This window comes from Leopardus geoffroyi, chromosome B3 (assembly GCF_018350155.1).
Source record: "Leopardus geoffroyi isolate Oge1 chromosome B3, O.geoffroyi_Oge1_pat1.0, whole genome shotgun sequence".
Taxonomy (NCBI): domain Eukaryota; kingdom Metazoa; phylum Chordata; class Mammalia; order Carnivora; family Felidae; genus Leopardus; species Leopardus geoffroyi.
The window spans coordinates 107,143,400-107,152,500 of NC_059337.1; the positions used below are offsets into that span (position 1 = coordinate 107,143,400).

The window sequence follows — 9,101 nt, forward strand, 5'->3', positions numbered from 1 at the left end:
TTATATACTCTTTTCTTACAAAAAAGTAAAGTAGAGAAAAGAAAATATTATTAAGAAATTCATAAGGCGGGGAGGTGCCTGGGTGGCTTAATCAGTTAAGCGTCTGACTCTTGATCTCAGCTCAGGTCATGATCTCATGGTTCGTGGGACTGAGCCCAGAATCGGGCTGTGCGCTGACAATGCAGAGCCTGCTTGGGATTCTCTCTTCCTCTCTCTCTGCCCATCCCCTGCTCTTTCATGCTCTCTCTCTGTCTCAAAATAAATAAATAAACTGTGAAAATAATGAAAAAAAATCATAAGGAAGAGAAAATATATTTACAGTACTGTACATATATTTACTGAAAAATATCTGCATATAAGTGGACCCTGCAGTTCAAGCATCCTGTGTTTTTCAAGGATCAACTGCATCTTTTCCACTTTGGTTTTATTTCTCAATGTTGGGTATGCAAAGTTTCAGGGTTAACCCCATGAGAGCACTTAGGAGAACTATAAACAATCACAAAGTTGCTTTAACTGTAGGAGAGCAAGTGGAATCCTGGTTAGCATACAAAGAGCTCATGCGATCTGATGAACACCAGACCCCTCAGAGTTAGGAAGTGGAAGTATTCTCGCTCTCCAGAGACACTTTCACACTATTCCCCTTCATCCTACACTCTTACGAAAACTTCTCAGGGTGCCTGGTGGCTCAGTTGGTTGAGCATCCAACTCTTGGTTTTGACTCAGGTCATGATCTCATGTGCTGTCAGTGAGAAGCCTGCTAGGGATTCTCTCTCTCCCTCTCTCTCTCTGCCTCTCTCTCTCTCTCTCTCTTTCTCAAAATGAATAAATGAAAAAAACACATACCTCTGCTCTTTGGTTCACACTGTACAGACATGCCCTACCCACCTTGTAATAACACTCTTTGCTTCTTGCTCCCACCAACTGAAGGAATTTCCTGTCTACATGGCTCCCACCATTACCCTTGAAGATCTCATTATGCAAGGGCATGACCTACCCAGTATCCCTACATCTCAGTTCCTTTACCTCCTGATTCCTGATTATCTCCATTCCTCCACAGCCACCCTTGGTTACACCCTGCACTTGCTACCACCAAACATTCATCACCTCACAAATCACAGTTTCAAACATCCCATTTCTTATTCATGATCTCACCCCTCCAGCTTTCTCGCTTGGCCTTATTGAGCTTTTGGATCCATGGATCCTTGTGCCTTGGTTTTTTGGGGTGTTTTGTCTTGTTTTTGTTTGTACTTTTGCCCTCCCTTCCCCCATACCAGCTTAGATTCCTGGGCTCATCATTATAATTACCCTGTTGCAAATATGCTAGGTTTACTCAACCTCTTCTTTCATAGAATCTACTTACAGGCCCCCAGTCCTGGATGAACTTCACCATCCACCTCCCCTGTGTCGATGCCTGAGCAACTGAGTATTGTCACAAAAGTCAAAAAACCAATTCAGGTTAGTATCACAGTAAAATCTCAATTACAGATTTCAGTGGGTAGTCTACATGGCCCAGCAATCTTACTTTTGTTCTCTAGAAAGTTTGAGTTCCTGTTCTTCCCAACTATTTCTCTGACTCCCTCAGTCTCAGAAGATCACCTGTTGCAAACATTGTTGATTTGTCCTTATTTATGAAATCCTGGTTTTGTTTCAGTGACATGGAATCACATTTGGGCTAAGCCAGCAGTTTTTAGCCTGTTATGTGAACCTTCAGGGGAACACAAAGCCTTTCCGAGGGAAGATGAGCTTTGATCCTCAATTACCTTGTGTAAATTTCTCTGCACTGATCCACCTGAAAATGTCCTGTTGGTCCTCTATTCTTACCTCCCTCTGGCAATTCCTTCTTTGACTTTATAAAAGAAACTCATGGGGCGCCTGGGTGGCTCAGTGGGTTGAGCGTCCGACTTCTGCTCAGGTCATGATCTCACAGTTTGTGAGTTCGAGCCCCGTGTCAGGCTCTGTGCTGACGGCTCAGAATCTGGAGCCTGCTATGGATTCTGTGTGTCCCTCTCTCTCTGCCCCTCCCCTGCTCATGCTCTGTCTCTCTCTCCCTGTCAAAAATAAAAATAAACGTTAAAATTTTTTTAGGGGCGCCTGGATGCCTCAGTCGGTTGAGCGTCTGGCTTCGGCTCGGGTCATGATCTCACAGTTTGTGAGTTCGAGCCCCATGTCAGGCTCTGTGCTGACAGCTCAGAGCCTGGAGCCTATTTCAGATTGTGTGTCTCCCTCTCTCTCTGCTCCTCCTCTGTTCATGCTCTCTCTCTCTCTCTCTCTCAAAAATAAATAAACATTAAAAAATTTGAAAAAAGAAATAAAAAAGATTCATGCATTTCACTGTTTTAAAGTCTTACTTTGAGACATTGTGCAGTGCTGCAAGCTCTGATGCAGTAAGTCTGAAATGTTATCAGAGAAGCTTTCTTTAATTAAGGCATCATAAACTCATGATAGGAATTCATGTCTTTATAACATGTTTCCATTAGAAGTGATGCATAAGTTTAGAAATGGGGCATTTGACCCATATCAAAATATTCTGAATTGTGATATAGAGTGTGACAGTTGGAGGGATGACAATTTTCATTTAATAATGTATAAGAAATGTTGAAGGCGGTGTACCTTGTTCTATCTGTGGCAAGATTCCAGGATTTCTCTATCTTGGATTCATGTATTCAAGATTGTAAAAAGCATGCTGGCCAGTACCAATCTGCAGGAAAGCTAGTCTCTGAATCTTCACCATTCACAGTAGTGAAAAAGCATCAGATGAATACTTTCCTTTTATCTGTGTCTACAGATGGTCCTCAGTTGTATGTTTTGTTGGATTTCAAGGAGGAAGAGGTGAAAAGTTCTATACTGACCTCTCACAGGTAAGCAATACAGCTTAGAGTAAAAGAAACATGAATCAAAGTTAATGTTATATATCTGTCCAGACTAGTAGGAAAACATCTTCACTACTATTTACCCAAAGATTATTGAGTGTTGTAAATCCACATTCTTTTTTTTCCTTAAGTGAACATCTCCAACTGGCTGTCAGCATCAAACACTTACTTACTAGTTTGTTTAGACCTACCATCGTTGGACATGTTTTGGACTATCCCAACAGAAACATGCAGTGGATTCTAGTATGCACTTCACCACCTATTGCTACAACGTTGTACAACCCCGGAGAGCGCCATTCCTGGGCAGTCCTGTTGACAACAATCATTACTGATCCTTTGTAAGCCTGAATGTACAAGGGCCCATTATCTTCTGCTCCTCTTTCTCTCTTATTTTCTGTAAATTTGCACAAAACAGATTTAACTGTACTGTGAAAAGTAGAATTTCTATTCAGGTACAAGTTTAGGACAATAAGTTCATTAAATGCAAATGAGGATGTAAAGCTATCTCCATCCTCTCAGATTAAGGTATTCATTTCAAACAGTTCTAACTGCTCAGCCCTGGACTTTATGTGAAGGGAGAAAACTAAACCTTTATTTGTTGAAGCGGCTTTTGGTTGGGTATTCTGTCATTTGCAACCAAAGCGTCCCAAACTGACTCGCCCTCTTAATTCATTTCTCACAGAGAATATTGCATTCATCAGACTGTGCCTCCCAACCATCAATCCCACAGAATTTCCTGGACCCCCACACACTCTTTCTCTCCTTTTCCCACAGTGGAAGAGACATCTTTTCTCTGAGTGAAGGCCATTCAGCCACATGTGGTTTGCCTGCCAACTGAGGACCTTGCCCTGGTAGTTACCCTCTCTGTTTTGCATCTTTAGCCTCTTACTCTGCACCCAAACTTTCCAAACAGCATTCTTCTATGTTCCACCTCAAGCAAACAACAAACAAAAAATACCTCCCTTGATGACACCAGCTCCCCTGCCTGTATTCTTTGTATTGCTCTTCTTTCCAGCCAAGCCTCACAAGACTTACTGCACTCACCATCTCTGCTTCCTTTTCTTCTTGGACACCACCAATCTATAAAAGCAGCTCTTACAGTTGTGACAATTATGTCACTAAATCCAACAGATACTTCTCAGTCTTATCATATTTAACTTCTTAGCAGCATTCGACACTGTTGATTACTGACCAGTTCTTAAACCATTCTCGTTTGTCTCCTATCAGACCACACCCTCCTGGCTTCCTGCACCCTGTGGCCATGGCATCTCAGACTCCTGTTCTGATTCCTCCTTCTCAAACTGCTTCTGAATATTGGCCCTCCTTGTGGCTCTCTCCCTGTCTTTCTCCTCTTCTTGTGCTCTGTTCTGTCAGCCCAGAATGATCTCATGTGTATAGGCAGTTGACATTCAGATGTGTATCTCCAGTCCAATCTTTTTGCTGAGCTCCACCTTTGCATAAGTGATTGCTAACTTGACTCTCTATTTGGGCGGCTCGCAGGCACCTCAGACTTATGATTTACAAAATCAGACTCTTAATCTTTACTCACTCAAATGTGCTTCCCCCTTTGGTATTGATGTAAACATCAGTAAATGACATCTTCATTTCTGCAGATGGTCTTGCTAGAATACTGAGTGCATCATCCCTGACATAGCCCTAATCCTTTCTCACCTCTTTCTCCTTCAACCCCGATTTCAATCCCAAATAAGCCATCATCAAGTCCTATCAATTTTACCTCTAAAATAGCCCCTGTATCAATTCACTTCTAGTTGTTTCCACTTTAGCAACAATCTAAACCACCAAAGACTTTTACTATAGCTTCTTACCTGGTTTTCCTTAATCTTTTCTCTAATCCGTTCTTCACAAAAGAGCCAGGCAATGACTGAAGAGATAAAGTTAATCATGTCATTTCCCATTTTGAAATAGCCCTTCAATGGCTACCCATTGTACTTGGATAAAACTCTGCTATGTTTGCTTCTTTTTTCTTTATTTTTTATTCAAGTATAACTAATATACAGTGTTATGTTAGTCTCAGGTGTGCAATATAATGATTCAGCAATCTTATACATTACTCAGTGCTCATCACCATAAATGTATTTTTTTTTAGTATAGTTGATACACAATGTGACATTAGTTTCAGGTGTGTTCACCACAAGTATAGCTACCATCTGTCCAGTTACATCGCTATTACAATATCACTGTATTCCTTATGGTATGCCTTTTATTCCTGTGACTTAGTGATTCCATAACTGGAAGCCTGTATCTCCCTTTCCTGTCACCCATTTTGCCCAGCCTCCCACTCCCTACCCCACTTTTGCAGCCATCAGTTTGTTCTCTGTAAAAAAGTCTACTACCTTTGATGTTGCCTATAAAGCACTACCTAATTTATCTCCCTCCTACCATCCCAATCTCATCATATGTCTCTCCACTTGGCTCACTGTGACCCAACCACATTAGCCTCTGTCTCTGCTTGACAGAGTTCCTTGAGAGTGCCAAGTTCTTTGCTATTCAAGGCCTGCTCAGTGTATAATGCTCTTTTCCAGGCTTTGCCTTCTAGTCTAAATTTAAATGTCATTTCCTCAGAAAGTCTTTTCCTAATGCCACAATCCAAGTTTTACCCCTTTCACTACTCTATCCACAATGTTTATCATCAGCCGGATTACTTTTCTTACATTTTTTGCTCCTTTGAACTGTCCTCCTATGAACATTTTTACATATGTATGCAAGAGTTTCTCTAAGGCAGTGTTTTCAAACTGGGGGTCCCAATCTGCTGGTGGGACCCAACTGGGGGTCCCAATCTGCTTTTTTTTTTTTTAAAGAAGAAAGAAAAATAAATAGAAGAGAATCGAATAAAATACTAGAGTACATTGCATGTAACAAGTAAATGTAAGCTTTGTTTCATTAAACTTTTAGTGTGTGTGTGTGTGTGTGTGTGTGTGTGTGTGTGTTGGATTACAAGTTAAAATAGATTTATTATTGCAGGTCAAAGTAAAAAATGGTTAGAAAGCCACTATTCCAGGGTATATTTTAGGAATGTATATCTTGGGTCACAGTGTCCAATTATAATTTTAAACACAAATTATAGGAAATCAGAAACTCTAGTGGCAGGAAAAAATTAGATAGATAGATAGATAGATAGATAGATAGATAGATAGATAGATAGATATTGCACTTTGCCCTTGGTTTACTCATGCTAGTTTCCATAAACTTTGTTCACATTAACAGTATCTTTTTTAAAAAAGGGATAAATTCTTAGAATAAAATATCTTACAGATATTATATAAGAGGTAAGTTATTTATGTAGAAATCAGTGTTGTTTAAGCACACAGAGCAGTGACAGAAACCAGGAGGTCTGAAGTTTTAGCATGCATTCTCTTTCCATAACTTTCCACATCACCAATTTACATTATGGCTAGAAATAAATCCTTCATGTTTATTTAAACACTAAAAGTGCAGAACACGTTTATTTTATTGTGTAAAACCCTACTGGAAAAATCCTGGCTGCTTAGGATAGTAATCCCCAATCCATGGACAAAATACCACCTCCATGCGCTGTTTTCTATTCTCGGTCCCACTTGGTGCACTGCCGCCCTTTCACCCACCTTTGCCGCACAGCAGAGACCTGTAACTGTGCCAGGTTTACCAAGCCAGAGCAGACAGCTGCCTCTGTGCAGCCCTCGAAGGGAACTGAAGGACAATCTACCCTGAAGGATCCACCCAGTGCCTGACTTCCCACTGTCTGGTGTCAGCCAGAAGACCCTTGTTAAAATCCAACTACTTTACATAGGAGGAAGTCACATTTTTAAACCATTAGTTTAAAAGCAGGACCAGGACCTTGAATGAATGGGATGGAAATAAGTGGGATCCTCCAGCTGGCTGGGGTAGGAAGCAGCAATGGAACCTTTAGTGAGGAAGCAGGCTGAGTCCCCCGGCTAGATGTGGAAAAGAAGGGCTGGAGACAAACCCTTCCTCCTAGCAGTTTTGCTATGCCTCTCAATACTATCCCTGTCACTGTGGGGACGTGTTGGGAGCGCTAGGAATCAGAGCAGGCATTTCAGTTCTGTTCTATTCAACCTCATTCACACGCTGCCTCCATTGTGAGGTTTCAGGTCTGGCCCCACGCTCGTGCTCAAACACAGTTTCCCAGAAGTCAGTATTGGGAATATAGAAACCAACCAAGTTTTGGATACCCGTCTGGTTTATATGTCGCCCTTTTATTTCTTTTGCAATTGTCTTTAGGACTGGCCTGTCCCTTCTTTTAGCCAGCTTTGTTTTTTCAATCAGCTCCAAATAGATATTCCATTTGAGTGAAACCAGTACTGCCCTGTAGCCCAAGCCAGCAATGAAAAGAGGAATGTGAGATTTCAAAAGCAATAAAAGAAAACAAAACCAGACAGAGAGCAGGTCTGTTTCTTGGGACACATCAACCTTACACCACGTTGCCGGAGTCACTTTTTATTGAAGATGACAAACAGATAAAATCCCTCCATAGCTGATGTAAGAAAGAAGTCTTTTGGTAAGAACAGAAATAAAGAGAACTCGGGTCCTGGCTGAGATTGCTGGGCCAAGATTCAGATGTGAAGGGGGAGTTGTGACTAGTTCCCTTACCTCTGATGTATAAGACTTGACCTGATTTTGCTCCCAGGAGCCCGTGGGCTCTGACTTTGGGAGCAGGCGGCAGAGAGGCAGAGTTCCTCATCTTCAGAGTCCACAACTTCTTCTACTTCATCACTTACTCACTCACTCCCAGGCCAGGTTTTGATTAAACTCATTCACAGTGGGGTGTAAATGACAAATGTAGCTCCTTGTTTGGTTTTGACCCTTCTCCTAACAGAAATTCACAATACACATTATCATATTGGAGTATTGAGAAGTCCCACAGAGAAGGAACCTGTCTAACTTTGTTTTGTCCACAGTGTCCCAACTTATCTGACCATGGTCTTTTTTGTGCCCTCTGAATAACATCATTTTAGAGGGAACTAGCCTTGTGAGAAACGTGTTTCTTTAGGTTAAACAAATACCTCTGTCATTCTTTCAGCCAACAGTCACTGAGGCACAGTGTATGCTGGGCACCAGTGAGTAAAACAGGCACTGTTATGAAGCTTATATTCTTTAAACAATGCATGTCTTCCCCCACCTTACTAATATAATCACTCAGGTGAGGATGTGGCTGAGCCAATGACTGAAGACATCTGAAGGAAGATACTAACCAGATGAACAGGTAGGAAGTACAAGAAGAACAAGGTTCTAGGAACAGGGAACACAGGGACAAATATCTGGCATTAGGAGAAAGCATGGTGCCATTCAAGAAGCAGAGTGAGAGCTTTCCCCCTGTTGGAGGTGGAGGGGGTGGAGGCCAGATCTAGTGAGGAAGTTGGTTGGGAAAGGATTTGTTTTGGCCTGAGGGTCCTTCCCAGTGCCACTAAAATCACACCACCTCTGTGCCACTCGGCACTTGCCAGGTTCCAGGCAGAGGCTCTATCAGGTAACTGCACAACAGGCATCAATGCCCTCGTTTTCCGGAGGAGGAAACAAAGGTCAGAGAAGCATGTGACCTTCCCAAGAACATACAGTCACTTGGGTCAGAGTCAGGATTTATTTATTTTTTTTTTTTTTTTTCAACGTTTATTTATTTTTGGGACAGAGAGAGACAGAGCATGAACGGGGGAGGGGCAGAGAGAGAGGGAGACACAGAATCGGAAACAGGCTCCAGGCTCTGAGCCATCAGCCCAGAGCCCAACGCGGGGCTCGAACTCACGGACCGCGAGATCGTGACCTGGCTGAAGTCGGACGCTTAACCGACTGCGCCACCCAGGCGCCCCCAGAGTCAGGATTTAAACTCAAGTCTGTCTGAGTCTAAAGCCTTGTGCTAATCTAACAATGCCCTGGAGACAGCTGCCTGTACCCTCATGCATAGCCTCTCCAGAGCACCTAGTTCCTAAATGCTTCTGTGCCCTGGGGAGGGCACAGCCCGAGGATATGACACACACATGTCACATTAAGTGTTAGAGAGCCCTGGAGTGGGACACCAAAAGGCACCTTTCAGGACTCAGTATAATTGTGAGTGCCAAAAGTGGACACAATTTTCCATTTAATGCTTTAAAGTAGGCTGTACACCCAAGCTCAGAAAGGAAGACCAGGGTGCCCTTCGGAGGTCTTGATGCTCCCGTGGCTCTGACCCTGAAAGGTGGCAGTGGCCTTTAAATGCCCCAGGAGCAGAAGCCTTGTGTC

The 9,101-nt window shown here is 42.5% G+C and overlaps 1 long non-coding RNA gene across 1 annotated transcript in view; it reads left to right on the forward strand.

The window, feature by feature from the left end:
* Positions 1-959: 959 nt before the first annotated feature.
* LOC123583937 overlaps positions 960-9,101 on the forward strand; it is an 11,422-nt gene continuing 3,280 nt past the window's right edge. Inside the window, exons 1-3 of the long non-coding RNA XR_006705065.1 lie at positions 960-1,455; positions 2,786-2,858; positions 8,029-8,091. This is a non-coding gene — a long non-coding RNA (uncharacterized LOC123583937). The remainder of the gene's footprint in view (positions 1,456-2,785; positions 2,859-8,028; positions 8,092-9,101) is intronic.